Source organism: Saccopteryx leptura, chromosome 3, assembly GCF_036850995.1.
Source record: "Saccopteryx leptura isolate mSacLep1 chromosome 3, mSacLep1_pri_phased_curated, whole genome shotgun sequence".
Taxonomy (NCBI): Eukaryota; Metazoa; Chordata; class Mammalia; order Chiroptera; family Emballonuridae; genus Saccopteryx; species Saccopteryx leptura.
Genome location: NC_089505.1, coordinates 6044802 through 6066218, shown reverse-complemented (window position 1 = coordinate 6066218; position 21417 = coordinate 6044802). Strand labels below are relative to the sequence as shown.

Here is a 21417-nt window from a genome sequence, read left to right as displayed (position 1 = left end):
GTCTGTCCTCTGTGAGGAGCTCCTGGGGCAGGACCGTGAGGGGACCCGGAACGGGGAGCTCGGTGTCTGTCCTCTGTGAGGAGCTCCTGGGGCAGGACCGTGAGGGGTCCCGGGACGGGGTGCTCGGTGTCTGTCCTCTGTGAGGAGCTCCTGGGGCAGGACCGTGAGGGGACCCGGAACGGGGAGCTCAGTGTCTGTCCTCTGTGAGGAGCTCCTGGGGCAGGACCGTGAGGGGTCCCGGGACGGGGTGCCCGGTGTCTGTCCTCTGTGAGGAGCTCCTGGGGCAGGACCGTGAGGGGACCCGGGACAGGGTGCCCGGTGTCTGTCCTCTGTGAGGAGCTCCTGGGGCAGGACCGTGAGGGGTCCCGGGACGGGGTGCTCAGTGTCTGTCCTCTGTGAGGAGCTCCTGGGGCAGGACCGTGAGGGGTCCCGGGACGGGGAGCTCGGTGTCTGTCCTCTGTGAGGAGCTCCTGGGGCAGGACCGTGAGGGGGGCCCGGAACGGGGTGCTCAGTGTCTGTCCTCTGTGAGGAGCTCCTGGGGCAGGACCGTGAGGGGTCCCGGGACAGGGTGCCCGGTGTCTGTCCTCTGTGAGGAGCTCCTGGGGCAGGACCGTGAGGGGTCCTGGGACAGGGTGCTCAGTGTCTGTCCTCTGTGAGGAGCTCCTGGGGCAGGACCGTGAGGGGTCCCGGGACGGGGTGCTCAGTGTCTGTCCTCTGTGAGGAGCTCCTGGGGCAGGACCGTGAGGGGTCCCGGGACGGGGTGCTCAGTGTCTGTCCTCTGTGAGGAGCTCCTGGGGCAGGACCGTGAGGGGTCCCATAACGGGGAGCTCAGTGTCTGTCCTCTGTGAGGAGCTCCTGGGGCAGGACCGTGAGGGGACCCGGGACGGGGAGCTCGGTGTCTGTCCTCTGTGAGGAGCTCCTGGGGCAGGACCGTGAGGGGACCCGGGACAGGGTGCCCGGTGTCTGTCCTCTGTGAGGAGCTCCTGGGGCAGGACCAGGAGGGGGGGGTCCCGGAACGGGGTGCTCAGTGTCTGTCCTCTGTGAGGAGCTCCTGGGGCAGGACCAGGAGGGGGGGGGTCCCGGAACGGGGGGCTCGGTGTCTGTCCTCTGTGAGGAGCTCCTGGGGCAGGACCAGGAGGAGGACCCGGGACAGGGTGCTCAGTGTCTGTCCTCTGTGAGGAGCTCCTGGGGCAGGACCGGGAGGGGGGCCCGGGACAGGGTGCCCGGTGTCTGTCCTCTGTGAGGAGCTCCTGGGGCAGGACCGTGAGGGGACCCGGGACGGGGTGCTCAGTGTCTGTCCTCTGTGAGGAGCTCCTGGGGCAGGACCGTGAGGGGTCCCGGGACGGGGTGCCCGGTGTCTGTCCTCTGTGAGGAGCTCCTGGGGCAGGACCGTGAGGGGGGGCCCGGAACGGTTCCGGGAAGAGTGAAGTCACCACTCTGCCCGGGGCGCTTTCTCACATGCGCTCGTCCTACGACCCTGGCCCCTGGACTCGGCTCACGTTTTCTCCGTCTGGGCTCCAGCCTCCGACACCCACAGGGTGAGGCGCCCACTCTGCCGTCACGCTGGGGTGGGCAGTGCTGTCCTGGTCTCAGAGGGCACCCCAGGCTCGTGTCGCGTCCCTGTCTGTGACCAGCTGGATGAGAGCGATTCTGTCCAGTGTGCGGCGAACCTGGCTAGCGTTCTCAGAGGGGACATCCCGGGAGTGTGGACGTCGCTTCTCACGTTGGAGCCGCTCTGAAGCAACGCCGCCCGCTGTCCCGACAGCCTTTTCCATCACGAACACTGGCATTTACAAACAGGATCCTGGGCTGGACTTCAGCAACCGTGTATCCTCAGGAGTTCCAGAGAAAAAAATTTTTTTTCTTCTGCAGGTTTATAAATTTCCAGATGCTATTTTTTATATTCTCATAGCCCAGGCTCTCCACCACCGTTCAGCGTCTGGTTGTTTAAAGAAGTGTAGGGTCTGGGAGGGAAGGTCAGAGAGAACCGGTCACTCATGGGGGGCCGAGCACAGCATCGAAGACACTCACCACTCCTGGAGGCCGGGAGTTGGAGACCAAGGAGCCCCAGAGCCACACTCCCGCCAGGATTACTCTCAGCTTCTGGGGGTGCCTGCACCTCCCCGGTGCTCCTGGTGGACAGGTCAGTCCAGTTCCTGCCTCCACCTTCCCGTGTGTGGTGCCCGTGTCCACATCGCCGTCTGCATGGACACTGGTCACACTGGATCCGGGCCACCCTGCTTCCGTCCGATCTCACCTTCACTGGACGACATCTGCAAAGACCCTCTTTCCAAATTAGGTCACATTCAGTCCCCAGAAGTGAGGACTTCAACATGACTTTGGGAAACACACATGTGACCCTCAGAGAGAGTCTTTCTTCTGTTCCGGTGACAGGTCCTGGGGACCATCCTGTTCCCCCCCTCCTCCGCCCACAGCTCTCTCTATCACGGCTCTCTCAGAGACACCCCCCCCCCCAAGCTCAAAACCAAACGAAAGTAACACAAAGAACGTACATTCCTTCTGTAACATCTTACCCCCAATATACTAACGGATGATGCAAAGTAGCTCAACTCTCAACTCAACCGCCATCTGTGCGAGACGCCCTTGCGAGCAAGACGCCGTCACCAGTGTGAACTTCTAGGCAAAACCGAGATATGTGATCTTTGACCCCATAAAACTTCCTGAACTGGGAAAAAATATTCACCAGTTCAAGCAGAAGTTATATGAAACTGCCACCACACTCTCAGAGCACTGAGCAGGAGAAATCGCTCACAAACTCAGCAAGCAGAGAGGGACACTTTCCTGTGGGCTACCCACAGGCTGGGCTAAATCACTCACAGTGTGATCTTAACTTAAAAACAAACAAAAAAAGAGCCTAAAAGTGTATGCACAGAATAATCTCAATTATATAAATATATGCATAAAAGCCTGGGAGGAAGCGTTCGCCATCCTTCTCCCTGGGTGGCAGAAATATAAGTTATTTAAATTTCTCCTCTAGACTCTCTTGTGTTGTCTTAATTCTCTATAGTAAGTAGAAATTATATTTCTATGGAACACAAAGGCAGGAAGCGTTATTTCAAAATAAATAGAGGCTATTTTCCGACAGCCACACAGAGCGGGGTCCAGTCAGCCCCGCGCCGGCCCAGACGGCCCTCTGTGAGGGGTGGTCTGCGGCCGCCGGGATCGGAGGCCCCGGTGCAGAGCGGAGAGAAGTCGGTGGAAGGGACCCCGGGGCCGTCTTGAAGCACTTGCTTTCCTGTCTTCCATGGGACTCGAGCAGAGCGCGTCTGCGGGAACGTGAGTGACAGGACGCCTCCCGTGGCCGATGTGGTAACAACTGTCCGCTGACCGGTCCCTGTCCTGCGTGGCCTCAGGCACGTCCGGTGCGGGCGTGGCAGTGAGACCTGCAGCTCTGGGGGCCCCGGGGCACAAGTCTCCCCGAGTGCTGAGAGCACAGCAGTGCAGGCAGGTGCCGTGGCCTGATGGAAGGTCCCGGAGAGTGGGCCTGGGGGGTGTGAGCCCAGTGTGCACCCCGGGGTGTGTGTGAACTGGCCGAGAGCACAGCAGTGCAGGCAGGTGCCGTGGCCTGATGGAAGGTCCCGGAGAGTGGGCCTGGGGGGTGTGAGCCCAGTGTGCACCCCGGGGTGTGTGTGAACTGGCCGGGCCCTCCTCGCAGCCCACCGCCAGGCCTTATGCCCCCACGCGGCCTCCTCTCCCTGTGGACGGTGCTCCCTGCAGCCCTACTCTGCGCCTCCACCCTGCGCTCCTGTCCTTTCTCCCCACGCCCCCCCCTGTGCCCCACAGACTGCCAGCTCCTGGCAGTCAGTGCTGCTGGCAGCCCGGGGACCAGACTGCCCCAGTCCTAACCCCCAGAGTCTGGTTTCTGACCAGAAGGAAGCGCCCTGCCCCTCTGCCCCGGGGGCCAGTCCCGCCCTCGTCACGCGGACACCAGGTGTGGAAATCCCCTGATGCCCCACAAGGGACCGGCCCCCTGACACCGCTGTCAGTGGAAACATCTTGTCAGCACAGAGCACGCTCAAACTGACTCTCTCCGTCCGAGCCACATGGCCTGTCCTCCTCCCCCTTCTGAGGGCCTTTGCGACGGAGAGGTGTACAGGTGTTGATCAACCCACGACCTAAGCAACTTACGACCATTCGATTTGACGACCACAATCGCTACCCACGACTGCTCCACGTCTGGCTGCGCAAGCGTTGCCCAGCTGGGCGTACGACAGTGCGGACCAGCTTCCGGCAGCACTACCATCTCCACGCGCACCATTTCAACGGTTATCCCAGACTCGGTACAGCAGTTTGTGTTTTGTGTCTTGAATGTTTTTCATCAAACTCCTCCCAAGATGTCTACCAAGAGGAAATTGTCTTTGTCTTTGACTTAAAGATTCTTATAACATCATCTCACAGTGCTGTACATATAGCTTACTCAACTTACGACCAAATCATGTTACGACCAGTCTGTCAGAACCAATTGTGCTTGTAAGTCGAGCACTAGCTGTACTTTTTAATGAAACGAGCCCACGAACGTAGATTGCACAGAGACTGGAAACAAGTGGTTCCGCCCTGTCCAGCTCCCGGGACGTGCAGACCTCTGCCTGGACTGCTGCCCTCCGGCCGTTGTGGCCTAGTCGGTGCCGAGAACGTCCGTTTCTGCTTCCCAAGCAGACGAGTCCCTGAGGATTCCGGGCCGGGGGTCTCTCCTCCCCTCCGACGCTCCCGTCTTCCCGTGACAGCGCGCCCCCTCTGCCCCCTCTGTCCACGTGCACGTCTGTCTGTCCGAGCCCCCCTCCTCGTCCCCGGCAGAGAACCGACGTGAACCACGAAGGTGTCTGGTCTTCTGCGCAGAATCGCATGTTGGAAAGACTTCACGATGCATCCACACCAGTGGAGGTCACCGACGAGACATCTCCGACAGCTGGATTGGGAGATGGTTTCTCTCTGTCGATGTCAGGGTCCCACCGGAGGGGGCGTTTCCTCTCCATCTCGTGACCGAGCGGCCAAGGACTGGAGGCACCGTGATGGGGAAGCAGGAGTCCCAGGGACCCAATCAGCTGCCCCTGACTCACCGCTGCTCACCTGACTGTGACCCGGTCACCCGCTCTCTGACCCGCGTCCCCAGGGGGGGTGGGACAGGCCACTGAGGCTGGTGCAGGGGACAGACTGGTCAGGAAGTGCGGGAGTGATCATACATCTTCACTTCCATCCTCTCTCTTCAGCACGCCCCAGGAAGCTTCGGTGATTTGCAGATATTGGAAGGACATTAGAAATGTGGCTTTTCACTTGTTCTGAAATTTCAGGGTGTTTACGAGTCTAAAATCTGGTGTTTTCAAGACTGCTGTCCCATGAGATGAGACCACTGGTGCACCCGCTCTCTGCACACGCTCCTCCTTCCTCCCTGCCTCCTCCTCAGGGCTCAGGGGGGTCTGCCTGACGCATCCCAGAGACCAGGCAGACACGGGGGCGTGGGACCCAGTCCAGGCGTTCCCAAGGTCCTCTGGCGATGTCCCTCCAGGGCGTGACAATCTCCTCTCCTCAAAAAAAGAGCAACGTCTCTGGCTGCTGATGCCAGACCTGAGTGGGAGCTTGGCCTCCACCCCTCCCCAGAGGCCGGGTGTTCTCAGCACCCCCTCAGCTCCCAGGCCGTGTCCCCTCCTGGACCAGCCCTCCCTTCTGACCCTGCGTCCCTCTTGGGCTGTTCTCCACCCACAGTCAGGTGGTCCCTGTAGACTCTCTCGTGCATGCACTGTGCTGAGAGAGAAGCCAAGTCCTCCCCAGGGGCCTGTGCAGGGCCTTGGGGCTCCCTTCCTGTCTTAGTCCTTGCTGCTCCCTGCCTCAGGACCTTTGCACCTGCCTTCCCTGTGCTGGAAGCTGCAGGGAAGGAGGTCTGTCTGCAAGGGGCACTGGGTACTGACCAGCCTCTGACCTGCTCGGCTGTGTTTGGTGGCCGACTGCCCTTTCTCACTAGGGGCTCCCCTCTGCGGGGGTGGGGTGGGGGCTGAACCCTATCCCGGCGCAGACAGGCGTGACCGAGCAAGGCGCCAGATGGATGAACCACGCACCAGAGTGGGCACCTCACCAACCCCTCTCTGTCTTGTCTTCACTTCCCGTAGGAGCAGAAATGTTTTTCTTCTGCTGCGTCCTAACTGACCAAGGAGGGGACAGCGAGGGGCACTGCTCCCAGACTCAGACGCACGGGGCACCTCCGTTACGCACAGCGAGAATAAAGCGGTCATTGTAGAGGGACAGGAACTGACCTTGGAGACAGTGGCCAGAGCGGGGAGCTGAGGAGCCGGGCCAAAGGCGTGCACACGCCGGCCACCCGGTCGCGCCATCTGCGAGGGACGGCTGACGTGTCTTCAGCGTCGAATGGTCCCATGGACGTTGGTCAAAGCTCCAATTCAGCGTCTGACCTTTGCAGGGCCCGGAATGTTCGGGACTCTGTTTTTTTGGACCAGCTCTCTTTTTAAAGTTTATTTTTACTTCAGAATTTGAAATTATTAAAGACAATTTAATTGCTGGATCTCGCGTCTCATCTAAGCAAGTCGACTCGCTCGCAGACGAACCTCTCCCAGCCCGTTGGGCGCCTCTGGAGAGACATGAATTTTTCCTAGACAAGGTTTTTATGGTTTCATTTTGTAACATTTAACTACACATGTTTGATGAGGAAACCACAAAAACCTCATGAACCTATATGCAATAATGTCAGATGAAATCTGCTGATTTCGTTCGAGGCTTCAATACTGCCATATGATTTCAGTCAAAACCATGCAAATTAGGATGAAAGCTGAAGGCGAGAGCAAATGAACGCCTGGGAGGCCGCACCATCTGAAGTGGGGGTCACCCAGCTGTGCCCTCTCAGGACCCACCATGACACTGCTGTTGCATTGGCCGTGCCCTGGCTGCGGAGAGGGGGCCGTCACCCACCACGGGGCCCGCTGTGGGTCACAGCTGTGTTTGAGGACTCCAGAAACGATGGATTCGTAAGTTCTCCGAGAAGCACGAGCCTCTCCAGCGGCACAGCCAACGCCTGGATCCTTGACCGGGGGACACTCGGCTAGCCCAGCTCCCGCGGAAGGGGCGGGGCGCTGGCCCAACCGGCCGCCACAGAGCCGAGGAGACACAAACACTCAGAGCTGTTTTCAACATAGTTGGGTGGACCCCGTCCAAACGCAATAGCTTCATTGAAAAGGTCGCCTTTGATAATGAAAACCTACTGCGCCCGTTCTTGTGAGGAAATGGAACTTGGAGCTCCATCTCCAAACATTTAGCCGGCGGGTTACTGGGCACAGAGCCTTCCAACCCCCCGGCTCGGGGCTGTTATGAACGCGGTGACCAACAACAACGTGTCAGACCTGCCGACTCCGTGAAGTCACTGAACGGCTTTTAACGATTATCCCCGAGTGAGAGAGGCGGTTCTGGTCACACGGAACCGAGGTGGCAGGTGAGGAAATGTTCACACCGTGTTGTGCTGAGGGCAGCGTCCCTTCTCCTTAAAGCAGACGAGGTGTGGCTTAGGGCGGGTCTCAGCTAGGGGGTCACTGATTTCTGTACTCCATCCTCAGGTGCCCCCTGGCCCACCTGAAGCTCTGTGAAGAGTCCCAAAGACCCCACGTTCTCAAGATCCGAACTCCAGCTCTTCCCAGGGCGATTGGCCTGTCCGTGTGCACGTCTCTGCCTGCACCCACAGGCTCCCGTGTGTCCCTTCATTTCCCGAAGACCCCTCCCCACTGACCACCCGTTCGCCACGCTGCACACTGAGGAACCCTCGCCTCAGGTGAGGAAGGACGGGGACGGCGAGAGGGAGATGATGAGTTGTTACGTGCTGTTCTGCACGGCAGACGTGGGTCGGCTGTGTCTCGGTTCTGGGGTAGCCGACGGGACCAGAAGCCTGCAGCACGTGCCGGTAACGACGCCAACACGCAGACAAGGAGGACGTCATTGTCAACCAGGTTCCAGACGGAGCCGGCTCTCAGCCTTGGCTTGAAACCAGAGGCAAGCTGCAGGGTGAGTTCACGGCGGTACAAGAAAGCGAGAACTCGGGGGAAGCCCAGAAGCAGAGCTGGATTTAACAGCGGGCGCACCGGGCACACGCCCTCTGGGCCCCGACTTCTGAAGGGCCCCCCACAAAGCCCCAACTTGACATTTTTTTTCTAATGACACCAAGTTTGGTTTCATAAGTGCAATTTTAACATGAACAGTACATATTTTTTTATTTATTTAAAAATATGATTAACGTATTTTTATTTTCTCCATCTCTCTCTCTCTTTTTCAAAGGGGCCCAATATTTTCTTCTGCGCCCGGGGCCTCAGCTGAATTTAATCTGCCTCTGCCCCCGAAAGGCACACTCAAAAGGACAAGCTCATCCCGGAGGACAGACCAGAGCTGTGACTGACAGTCCGCAGGGCGAGGGGCTAGTGGAACAGTGTGTGGCAGACTGCTCTGCCGTGGTTTGTCCTCCAGTAAGTCATAGATTATTGGATAATTGTGTCAACCAATGGTCATCAGTGCCCGGTCAGCACTGGCAGGAATTTCCAACGTGGGGTGTGGTGAGGACCTCACTGTGACTCCGCAGGGCTGGGGGGTGGCCCTGGGGACAGGCCCCCTCCGGCTAGGCAGCTCTGCTCCTGTGCTGGAGAAATGCAGCCCCCAGTCTTAGGTAGAAAGAGAAAGTGCTCCCAGAGCCACAGCCAAGCTGGCTTATATGGACAAACATCCTGCCCCTGATCCCTGATTGGTCCAGCCTCATGCAAAAGAGGACTCCAAATCCTCGCAGTTTGATTGGTCCAAAAAAGTACTTTCTTACTTTTGGTTAGAACTGAGCTGCTCTGATTGGTCAGTGATAATCCTAGTGGGATATAGCTGCACAGTTCCCATTGGTTGGGAAAAGCCTCAGTCCTATTGGTCAAAATAGGATCCCAGGAGCTCCTATATAAGGGCTGCTCAGCCGGCAGGGTCACAGTGCTGGCAGGCGGTTCAGTGTGGGCTTGTCCCTGAGTGCAGTTTGTGAGAGGCCCCTGGGCAGAAATGACTGCCAGGCTCTGATCTTAAATGTGAACCCAGTTAGCTGCCAGGAGCCCTTCTTAGCAGGCATCTTTTTTTTCTCGATGTTCACGCCTGGAACAGGGCTGAGGGGACAGTCCTGTCAAGGTGCAGCCTCCCCATCGCCACATGGTAACACTCTTCTTTTAAGAGCATCAGTGGTCTGCCTCCCATTCAAAAATATTCTTATTTCTCACCCGCCACCTCGAACATCTGAGTCTTTTTGTAGCCATGGCTACCGCTTATGGAGTATGTACAATGGACAGACCTCCTGAGCACCTCCTGCTACCCTTCCGAGATGACGGTGCCTGACCAGGCGGTGGTGCAGTGGATGGAGCGTCGGACTGGGATGCGGAGGACCCAGGTTCAAAACCCCGAGGTCGCCAGCTTGAGTGTGGGCTCATCTGGTTTGAGCAAAGCTCACCAGCTTGGACTCAAGGTCGCTGGCTTGATCAAGGGGTCACTCGGTCTGCTGAAGGCCCCCGGTCAAGGCACATATGAGAAAGCAATCAATGAACAACTAAGGTGCCGCAACAAAGAATAGATGCTTCTCATCTCTCTCCCTTCCTGTATGTCTGTCCCTATCTGTCCCTTTCTCTGTCTTTCTGTCACTGGCACACACAAAAAAAGTGAGGTGACAGATCTGTGAGCACAGCTGAGAAAACCGTCACGTGTTGTAAGCAGTGCACAGCCACTGCTGAGCCCCACAGCCCAGGCAGCCCCCAGTCCTGCATCTTTCTTCCGTGTCAAAGCTCCTTAAGTTTCTCTGCTTCCCCATTTTACATTAAGACATGGTGCCGCGCCCTGGCCGGTTGGCTCAGTGATAGAGCGTCGGCCTGGCGTGTGGAAGTCCCGAGTTCGATTCCCGGCCAGGGCACACAGGAGAAGCGCCCATCTGCTTCTCCACCCCTCCCTCTCTCCTTCCTCTCTGTCTCTCTCTTCCCCTCCCGCAGCCAAGGCTCCATTGGAGCAAAGATGGCCCGGGTGCTGGGGATGGCTCCTTGGCCTCTGCCCCAGGCACTAGAATGGCTCTGGTCGCAACAGAGCGACGCTCCGGATGGGCAGAGCATCGCCCCCTGGTGGGCATGCTGGGTGGATCCCGGTCAGGCGCATGTGGGCGTCTGTCTGACTGCCTCCCCGTTTCCAACTTCCATACAAAAAAAAAAAAAAAAAAAGACATGGTGCCAATGGATAACCACTCACCCACCCAGCCCTTCTCCTTGCCTCCTGTTTTAGCTTTGCCTACTATACCAGCGTAGCACAGACCGGGGGCTCATAAAAAACAGACATTTATTTCTCACGGTTCTGGAGGCTGCAAGGCCGAGGCCAAGGGGCCGACAGACTCGGGTCTGATGAGAACCTGGTTCATGGTGGCTGTCTCCTCACTGTGTCCTCACGTGGCAGAGGGTCAGAGAGCTCTGGGTCCCATTTCTAAGGGGTCTGATTACATCAGGAGGGATCCAGTCTCATGACTTCATCACCTCCAATACCTTACCTCCTAATACATCACTTTAGGGGGTAGGATCTAACATATAAATTCAGGGGGCACAAACATTCGGTCTACAGCATCTGTTTTTCCTCACCCTGCCACCCACATGTGCCCCCCCCAGGATGGCAGCCCTGCGGTCAGCGACCCCAGTGACCCGTCTGCCGTCCCTCCTCACACACTGACCTCTCCCTGTCATTCTCTCCTTTCTTTCTAAAATTTTCATTTATCACAAGATTTCATCTGTGCTCTGTGTAGCCTTTATCGACTTTCTCATTTTGAACTGTTTGTTATTTCTTTAAATAGCGATTATATTTATTTATGACACAGAGGATAAGCCTAGACTTTCAAAATAATGATGTCAGGCACATGTCCACTGTCCTAATAAATGTCAAGAAAGAAAGTGCAAAGAATAAAACATAGGGCCTGACCAGGCAGTGGCGCAGTGGATAGAGCGTCGGACTGGGATGCGGAGGACCCAAGTTCGAGACCCTGAGGTCGCCAGCTTGAGTGTAGGCTCATTTGGTCTGAGCAAAAGCTCACCAGCTCGAACCCAAGGTCGCTGGCTCGAGCAAGGGGCTACTCAGTCTGCTGGGGGCCCACGGTCAAGGCACATATAAGAAGGTAATCAAGGAACAACTAAGGTGTCACAACAAAAAACTGATGACTGATGCTTCTCATCTTTCTCCGTTCCTGTCTGTCTGTCCCTGTCTATCCCTCTCTCTGACTCTCTCTCTGTTGCTGAAAAAATAAATAAAAAGAATAAAACACAGAGTAATAATGTTTCATCAAAACTGCATAAACTCGGGTGCTGCCTCGTGGACCCGTGTTCATCTCAAACACGGCTTTCAGCGTCCTTCTGACGACCCTGGATTGACCACCAGGATGTCTTTCCCAGAACAGAAACATCAAATCATAAACATAACTTCAGAGAGGCATGTAATAATAAACAAAAAGGCCGTGATAAGTGAGAATAGAGCATGTTTTAAGGAACTGATACTATAATGAATTTAAATGATAGGTGTGGTATGTGTTCTCGGTAAGTGGGTAACCTTGACGTGTTAACATTTGAGACATTGCAACATGAGAAATTGAAGAGCATATTGACTGTGTAGTCTAATTTTCCTAAGTCAGTTCTCCAATGACCACGCCCATAATAACTGACATCGATTGACGCATGTTAACTGTGCCAGACACTCTTCTGGGTTTTATAAACTATTTAATTTTTATTACATTTTTCAGTATTAAATTGTAAATTTTATTTATTGACAATTTAGTCGTCACATCAGCCTGTGAAGCGGGCTCTGCTCTCACACATGCATCGTTTTTTTTTTGTTTTGTTTTGTTTTTTATATTTTTCTGAAGCTGGAAACGGGGAGAGACAGTCAGACAGACTCCCGCATGCGCCCGACCGGGATCCACCCGGCACGCCCACCAGGGGGCGACGCTCTGCCCCTCTGGGGCATACATGCATCGGTTTTTACTGGAGGTGTGAATGTGTTCGTGGGTTTGCTTTGGCCAAATCACCATTGTATTCTGAACATGACACAACTAACGCAAAAAGTGTCTCAATTCCCACTTTTTCCTCGTGACTGCTTAAGACCATTACAATATTTTGTCACTGAGTCTCAGCGTTGACAAACAAATAGAAAAAAAAGTTCCAGAAAAGTGCATTGCGTAAAATGTTTTTTGATTTAAATTACTTCCTTGATTTTGCTAAAAATCACTATGCCGTTGAGATTATTTCAGACAACACAGAAAGGTGCTCTCCCCTAGATTTATTATGGAGAGATAAGCAATGAATAGAATTAATTTAATACCCAAAAAGGCTTTGTCAAGAAAAGGCATCTGTCCCAGGAAGAAGCAGACATGGGTGACACTGGCCCCGTGGTTCCCTGCTGGGTCCTCTGAGCTCCCCCTAATATTTTGCAATGACTTAAGGATGTGCTTAGAAGAAACAATGTCTCCTACAAAGAAGGACGGTGTTTGAATGTCTTCTTGAACCTGTCTGCTTTCTTTCCCAGTGTTTTCTGGGGGCCAAGACGGGATTCCTTCCAGAAAGAACAAGAAAGAACAGCTACCTGTAGGCACTTTGCTCAGAGGCACAGATAAGGGGATAAGCTCACGTCTGCCCCAGAAGCTGGGCATGTTGTTTCTAAACTTGTCGCCTCAGAGGATAAGAAGGGTTAACACCTGCAGCCTCTTTCTGGAATTCAAGGTGGAGAAGATTTCATCCCACCTGGGGACAGACCGATGAGAAGGCTCCCACCAGGACCGACGCTTCCTGGGGACTCCCAGGATGAGTCCCACACCTCCGGCACCTCACCTGCTGGGAGATGCAACGGGAGCCGGAAGGTTCTGGAACCCAGAGTGGCTGAGAATCGGCGACTCTTTGGGTCAGTACACACACACGTCTGTAAACTGGGTCACTCGTCTCAAACCTGCAGTCTTTGATTTTTCTCAATGTCAAATACAGAAGGCCCTTTATACTTATAAAGTCCCATGTGCAAATGCCACCGAAGCCAATCTAATAAAAGTCGCTAATGAAATTACCACCTCACGTCTCAGAAAGTAAAACAGCAGCTTCTAATATAACTGCTGTTCATCATGGTCCGTCAGAAAACGGTTCCACAGCTGGCAGTAGAACACAGGAATGCAAGTTCAAAAAGACCCATAAGTCACTTTCGACCCACTCACTTTCCCTGGGTCTGCACAGAGTTGTTGCAGACCTCGGCCGGAAGGTCCCGGATGCAAGGTCAGGTGGGCCAGGGCACGGGCAGTCTTGGAGGAAGATACAGCCACGCCCGGGAGCTGTCTGCGCAGCTCGGTGAGGGACAGTGGGGTGACCTGACAAGGGGGAAGGTATTGGAGGGTGAGCACAGCCCCAGAGGCACCAGTCCTGGCCACAGTCACCTCCAGACACTGAACGTCTGTCGCAAGCCACCGCTCTGCCGGTATTTGGAAAACACAGACCCTGGACCTGCTAACAGCTCACAAAGGGACCCTGTGCCTCACTGAGGTTTCAAGAACGTGTCCATGGGGAGCACTTCCTGAAGCCTTGTGTGGGGCTTCTCCCAGCTCACCCAGTTCGTGGGTCAGGATGAAAGGAAGGGGCAGGGCATTCAATGGCCCTGGAAGCATCCTTTGGGAGGCATGAGACCAACAGAGCTTGCTAAATTTCTCTGCCATTCCATGTCCACCAAGTAGCATCCTGCTGGGCCACACGGGCGAGATCTCAAGGCCGGGCTTGACCGCTTGCAGCCAAAGCAAAGGAGAACTCAGAAAACAAGGAGGTGGTGCTTGGGGCTCGGAACTCGCTGTTGACACTGGACCTCGTCCTTGCTGGGGCTCTAAGACGCGCCTCACAGATGCCCAGGGGCGGCCAGAACACGCCCGCCGTCCATCGAGCGGGAACGTCTTCCCCGGGCCGATAATCGCAAAACGCAAACAGTGGTCATCATTCACCAACTCCGGCTCCGCTCCTGGCCTGGTACCCCGGTGTCCGGTCACCTAACACAGCTCACGCAGAATTGTCATCGCGTCTTACGGACGGGGAATCGAAACGCTGCATAATTGGCCCAAACGCCGACAGGTGGTGAGGAGAACCGGATTTGAGCCCGAGCCCAGCGAGGCCTTCAGCCGTGTGGTTCGCTGCCCGCGCGTCTGACTTGCCCTCTGTCCGCGTGGAAACGCCGGACCACCTGATGACATCTCCCGTCTGTTTGCTCATCTGTACCTTTAAAACCAAACCGGGGTCACGCTGACACGTCCCCTCATTAGCAGCAGCCGTGGAGGGAAGGCAGGTGGCCTTTGGCACCACTGACCAGGACACGAGCGCAGGCTGGCTGGTTCTCCACAAAAGGTCAGCCTTGTGACGGGGGCGGGCACAGAGTGGGTCCTGGGCGGGCGTGGGGACCGGATGGGACTCTGGGCGGGCGTGGGGACCGGATGGGACTCTGGGAGGGCACAGAGCAGGTCCTGGGCGGGCGTGGGGACCGGATGGGACTCTGGGAGGGCACAGAGCAGGTCCTGGGTGGATGTGGGGACCAGATGGGACTCTGGGAGGGCACAGAGCGGGTCCTGGGCGGGCGTGGGGACCGGATGGGACTCTGGGAGGGCACAGAGCGGGTCCTGGGCGGGCGTGGGGACCGGATGGGACTCTGGGAGGGCACAGAGCGGGTCCTGGGCGGGCGTGGGGACCGGATGGGACTCTGGGAGGGCACAGAGCGGGTCCTGGGCGGGCGTGGGGACCGGATGGGACTCTGGGAGGGCACAGAGCGGGTCCTGGGTGGGCGTGGGGACCGGATGGGACTCTGGGAGGGCACAGAGCAGGTCCTGGGCGGGCGTGGGGACCGGATGGGACTCTGGGAGGGCACAGAGCGGGTCCTGGGCGGGTGTGGGGACCGGATGGGACTCTGGGAGGGCCACTCGTGTTTGAACGGCAGGAGGAGGCTTATTTACCCGCTCGTGGCACAAAATGCATTTACGTTTCTTAGGGTTTTCTCATAATTTTCTCATCGTTTTGGTGATTTGGTATCAACCACAGAATAAATCTATACTCAGGGAAACTGGTAAATGCTAAAATCAAAGGGCTTCTTTCTCTCTTCTGTTGTGTTTTCCTCCTCCTCCCCTTCCTCCTCCTCCTCCTCTTCCTCATCTTCCTCCTCCTCCTCCTCCTCTTCCTCCTCCTCTTCCTTCTCCCCTTCCTCCTCCTCTTCCTCCTCCTCCTCCTCCTCTTCCTCCTCCTCTTCCTTTTCCCCTTCCTTCTCCTCTTCCTCCTCCTCCTCCTCTTCCTCCTCCTCCTCCTCTTCCTCCTCCTCCTCCTCCTCTTCCTCCTCCTCTTCCTTCTCCCCTTCCTCCTCCTCTTCCTCCTCCTCCTCCTCCTCTTCCTCCTCCTCTTCCTTCTCCCCTTCCTCCTCCTCTTCCTCCTCCTCCTCCTCCTCTTCCTCCTCCTCTTCCTTCTCCCCTTCCTCCTCCTCTTCCTCCTCCTCCTCCTCCTCTTCCTCCTCCTCTTCCTTCTCCCCTTCCTCCTCCTCTTCCTCCTCCTCTTCCTCTTTCTCCTCCTCTTCCTCCTCCTCCCCCTTCCCCTCCTCCTCCTCCCCCTCCTTCTCCTCCTCCTCCTTCTCCTCCTCCTCCTCCTCTTCCTATTCTTCTTCTTCTTTTTCTTCCTCTTCTTCTTCTGTGTGTGGGGAGCAGTTGTCCCCCTTCACCCTCACCCCTTGGAGCCCCAGGTCATCACCAGCCCAGGACTCCTCAGTGTCACACCCCTGCAGGTAGTCCCCGTGTCCCCATGGGGCTCGCCGGGGCACCATGCCCGCCTTGTCTCCGGGGTCAGCACCCTGTCTCAGCTTCTCAGCACCGCAGGGTGAAGTCTGGGAGAGGGGGACAAGAAGCACAGTGACCATGAACGCTCCCCCTGGGGACACGCAGTCCCGACCCATGTCACGGCCCCAGCCAGGCCCGCCACACGGACAGCACTGCCCCAGGAGCAGGGAGGCTTCCCAGGCTGCGGCGGCCGCTGACCGAGGGGCACAGCCCTCCTGCCACCTGCAGGGAGCGGCAGCAGTGCCCTGACCGGCCACAGTGCTCCTAGGACGTCCTGAGAGGAGGGTCCGGGCCTGGGGAGGGCGGCCCCCAGCACACAGACACGCTCTGCTCGTCCCTCGGACGCCGACACACCCTCCGCTCGTCCCCCGGACGCCGACACACCCTCCGCTCGTCCCCCGGACGCCGACACACCCTCCGCTCGTCCCCCGGACGCCGACACACCCTCCGCTCGTCCCCCGGGACACCAACACACGCTCCGCCTGGGCTGCAGCTTGCGTTTCTGCACACGGACGGCAGCCCTGGTCCCATCCCTTGGCCCACGGGAGCCTGACTGCAGCGCCACACGGTGTCACCTTCTTCTGGACCCGTCAGGTCCCCGTCAGCTACATGTCTGCGCCCTCACTTCTGCACGTCCACAGAGCCCAGTGGAGAGGGCCGCGTGTCGTGACGAACACGGCTGTCCGGCCACGGCTTCCGGGGCCTCTCTCCTCCTCGGCGCTCAGATGTAGCGTCGCCCTGAAAGGCTGCAGACACGCACGATGTTCACTTCTCCTTCATACGCATCTTAAAAGTATTTTCTGGAAATTCCAAAGTAGCAGTTACAGAGAACAAGCCCGTATCCTGCTGCTCAGGGGGGGTCCCGGGCGCCTCTCCCAGAGCCCCTGACGAGCGTCCTGCGGCCAGTGGCTGCCCCTCCGAGGCTCCTGCCGCTGGCCTGGGGCTGACACGGCCGCCGGGTGAAGACACAGAGACCGCGGGCCGCCCCGGGCCGGCTCCAGCATGTGGTTCTCGTTTGCAGAGAGGCCGCAGTGTTCGCCCGGCTCCCGGCCCTGGAACCCGGGGGGCTGTGCGCGAGGCCCGGGCCTCAGGAGCTCCGGCCGCCCCCGGGGGACAGAGCGGGGCATTCATTCAGCGCCGCTCCTGGCCGCGGCCACCGGGCTCTGCTCAGACCGCTCCCGCCACCTGGGTCCCACCGGGCCTCCCGGGGAAGGTGGACGCCCAGGGCCTCCGGGGGCAGACACGTCAGTGCCCGGTGACAGCCGGGCGTCCGTGGGCGGTGTGGTGGGGGGGCCCTCGGCCGCGCTGCGGGTCCGGGAGGCCGGACGGCACACACTTCCTCTGTGGGAAATTGGGGGTAGGACCCCGAACAGGAAGTAGCAGACGACGTTCCTCAAAAGGAATAGATGGTCTTTGCAATCTGGGAACTATTCCTGACGGACGTTGCTTTAGGGACGTCCGTAATTATCCCTCTCCTCTCAGTGATGCCGTAGCCGATGACGTGACAGTGTCCACCTTCCAGGAGAGACCTCGGCTCACGCCTCGGCAAGTGACAGGTCTCAGACCTCAGCCAGGCAGCGGCACTGCGCACAAACCCGCGGACGTTTGTGTCCAGACATTATAACTTGATGCAGGTGCCTACGAGGTTCTTTGAGTCTCCGAGTCCCACCCCTGTGGCGTGCCCACTTCTCTGACGGGTGCCCACCTGGAGTCACGAGGTACGTCCACTGCTTCAGGGGTGCACACTCCCTCCGAGGAGGCCAGCTGTGTTCTAGGGAATCTTGTCATGAATGCTTATTTGGGGGAAAAGAAGGAACCCGTACTCAAGTGAAACTGGGAATAATATAGTGGGGGGGGACCCTACATGACAGACAGCTGTCCTTCAGTGCTGGGACTCCCGCCCCACAGAGACACCAGTGGGCACTCTCAGACACGCCCTTCCCAGTGGCCAGACCTGTGTGAAGGGGGACAGAAAGACCAAGTCGTGATGCATCAGATTGTGAGATATTATGTGGCTACTTTTCTCAGTGTTTAAAATGTGAAGATGCTACATACAGACTCCCGCGGGCTCAGAGAGCTCCTGACACCTGTCACTCACGCCCGCCCGTGGTGGTTCTCGGGGAACCCCAGGGCCGTGGACGGAGCGGGGCGTGGGCATCCCCCCGGCACACCCGCTGCCTGGACCCCTCTCCTGCAGGTTGTTTTATCTGGGGGGAGGGTGTGGGGGGAGTTTCTGCATATAATTCTGCATCATTAAATCACAGGTATGGACTCTTATCAACACAGAAGTTTCCGTGGTAGCAAAGAGGAGAGCGGGTCTCTGCATGGGCGTGTCTAGGTTTTTGAAGTAGGAAGACATGAAAAGAAACCAGCCACCCAATCGGACCCGTGCACATCGGACCCTGAGTGAGAGGAGACGGAACCGGGCGTTTTCCTGAGACGTCCGGGCGGTGGGGGCAGAGGGGGGGCAGAGGGGGGACAGAGGTGGTCAACGGGGGGTCAACTTCTTCTTGCGTCTTCTGTACATTAACTTAAAATAAGGTTTGTGCTTCGTTATTAAAAATACTCAAGTCCAGCAAGGGAGAGAAACGTAAATCGAACGTACAACGCTGACTGGATGGAATGGAAACTTCTATCCGTGTGGAATTTCAGACGTGCCCGGCCGGCGCGGCCCCTCTCAGGACACACCGCCCTGCGGCTCCCTCCGTAACTAACGCCGCTCCGCCCGGCCTTTTCCACCGACCTGCTGCTCGCTCCGAACTGCACCTCTTCTAGAAGGTTCCAGAAAGGCATTTATGCCCCCAGGAGAAACAAAAACTGGGAGGAAATTTCCTGACGGCATGTGTCTCAGTTGAGGACCCCCATGTCCCTTGGTAGCTCTGTCCCAGGCAGGGGGTGCCCCCTCCCGGACAAGGGACCCCCACCAGATTCCCCCACCTGAGACCCCAACTCAGACCCTGTCTTTCCTGAGATCTGAACCCGGCTCGGACCAGACCATGTGTATGGTTCGTCTCACAGCACGGAAGAAGGTTTTTTGTTTCCGTTTTGCTATTTTCTGACTTAGCTGCCTTTTTTTTTTTTTCTCTCTTTTAGTTAGTTGAGTAGCTGTTCGCTCATTTGTTTACATACAGTTTTTAATATGGGTTTGGGGTAGCTACAGCGTTTAAGTGCAAAAGCATAGAGAAGAAAAACATTTTAAAACATGATTCTTTTTTTTCAGGTCCAGGAAATGAAAACATTTTGAGAATGATAAAGAATGTTACCAAAAAAAAAAAAAAAGGTGTATTTATTTATGAAACTTTATATTAATAAATAGAGTCCCTACAGTCGCTCTTAAAATCCCTGTTATGCAATTCATTTCAAGTCTATCTTCAACTTTATTTCTTTGCCCTTTTCATAGGTATATTGGGGGGGGTCTGGGAGGAGAGATTTGGGGGGGGGGGAAGAGAGTGAAGGGAAGTGTGGAATGCCGGGAGCCCAGCCAGCCGCTCCGAGATAAGACCTCACCACCTGAGGCCCCTGGGCGAGGCGGGCACATTCCACAGGGCACCTGGTCTCCGTGAAACACTATCCGGGAGACGGCAGACATTCCTCTCGGCCCAGGTGGCCCTCGGTTAGAGCCCTGGGCTCCAGCGCGCACCTGCCGCGGGCCCCGTCCAAGGACAATGGGGGTCATTGAGAAGGCCTTGCCGCAGACAGGTAAGTTCCTAGAAGGTGTGCAGACTCCGCGTGCCGGCCGGCTTAGGGCACTGTTTCAACCGTGAGTCTAGTGAGCTGTGTTAGCCACGTTGGATGCAGGCTAACCCCCGACAGAGAGGGGCTTGGGGCCGACGTGTCTTTCTGAGAGTTGAGACGTTGGGCGTGAAGACAGGAACCCGTGACGTTGACGGTGCATTTAGCTAACTAACGCCATTCTGTCCCCACCCCATCCATCCAGGGCTCCGCTGTCTTTCTTGAGTTTCAAAGTGTTTTCCAAGCCGGCTCTCTAAACCTACGAGAGGACAGAGGTCCTCAGACATCAAGCAAAAGTGAAAGAGAAGAAAACTGCAGGCGTGGAAAGATCTTTGGAGAGAGGTACGCTGAGAAGTGGCCGAGTTAGTGAGTACTGAGGCATCCACGGCATCCCTCCTTGTTCAAGGAGCTTTTACTTTAACAACGAGAGAGGAAGTGGCTTTATTGTGACTGCGGGAAGCTGGTGAAGCGTCAGCAGGAAGCCCCCTCTCTTTGTGAAGACAGCGTGCCCCTGCCCTGACCTCCTCCCAGCTTCTGTCTGTATCCGATTCCTGAAACTACGCAACAGAACAGCTGTTCTTCCCGAGGGGAAACGGCCAACATTTTCTCCTATTTTCCGTGCCTTATGGAAAAATTAAAAAAAAAGAACATTTCTATAACCAGAGGACAAAAGGAGTTCAATGTACTTTAAAATTACATCTTGCCTGACCAGGCGGTAGCGCAGTGGATAGAGCATTGGACTGGGACGCGGAGGACCCAGGCTCGAGACCCTGAGGTCGCCAGCTTGAGCGCGGGCTCATCTAGTTTGAGCAAAGCGCACCAGCTTGAGCCCAAGGTCGCTGCCTTGAGCAAGGGGGTTACTCGGTCTGCTGTAGCCCCCTGGTCAAGGCACATATGAGAAAGCAATCAATGAAAAACTAAGAAACCACAACCAAGAACTGATGTTTCTTATCTCTCTCCCTTCCTATCTGCTCCTTTCTCTGTCTCGGTCACAAAAATAAAAAATAAATAAAATTACATCTTGTCCTTCTACCTACACCGCTCATGACAATTAGGGGACCCGGGACCCTGCAGACACCCCAAGACTCTCAGCCTTCTATAGAGCGCATTCTCACCAATGAAATAAAAGTTGGTTTTGCATCTCCTTTGCATACTCGAACAACTTTCTCTGACTTGTCGTTTGGTTTTCTGATGTTCTTGTTTAATAAAGAAAAAAATCAAATGCTTCTTTTTTTTTTCATCGCTTCACATTCAGTTTGAAATATCCCCTAATGTTTTATGAGCAGTATATATCTTTATATCTATATCTGTCTATATCTACCTATACATCTACCTATAAATACATATTAAAATAATATTTTTCCTCTGGGTGCAAAGATGTTCCTTATTTTTAAAATGTAAAAGAAATCTTTCCTCCCCTCAAGTCAAATGTTTGTGCTACAGAAAATAGTCTATAAAAAAAAAACAAGGAATAGAAACTGCATCTTACCCGGGGTGACAGGAGACCGGATGTGGGTGCACATTGCCGGGGAAACGGCGGGTCCTGGACACAGAGGAAGTGTCCCCATTCCCCAGCTGCTCTGCGCACCGGGTTTGCTTCTCACGGTGACGTCACATGAGAGACGAATAGTAACAGCACAGGGTCGCGGGTTTGGAGGCCGAAAGCCTAACATATTCTGAGCTCATCCTTAGCTGAAGAAGAAATGACACAGGACGTTCCCAGTTGTTCACACCTGCGCGGTCACGGAAACACTAGTTTATCAAGACTGGTGAGACGGCAGTGAAACGGGGATTCCAGGCCACGCGGGGCCTTCGGCGTGTGT

At 56.1% G+C, this 21417-nt stretch overlaps 1 protein-coding gene across 1 annotated transcript in view; it reads right to left on the bottom strand.

Annotated features, from left to right (window-relative positions):
• Positions 1 to 18890: 18890 nt before the first annotated feature.
• SMOC2 (SPARC related modular calcium binding 2) overlaps positions 18891 to 21417 on the bottom strand; it is a 184753-nt gene continuing 182226 nt past the window's right edge. The window contains exon 14 of the transcript XR_010750017.1: positions 18891 to 18903. The gene's annotated coding sequence lies outside the window, so the exon portion shown is untranslated. The remainder of the gene's footprint in view (positions 18904 to 21417) is intronic.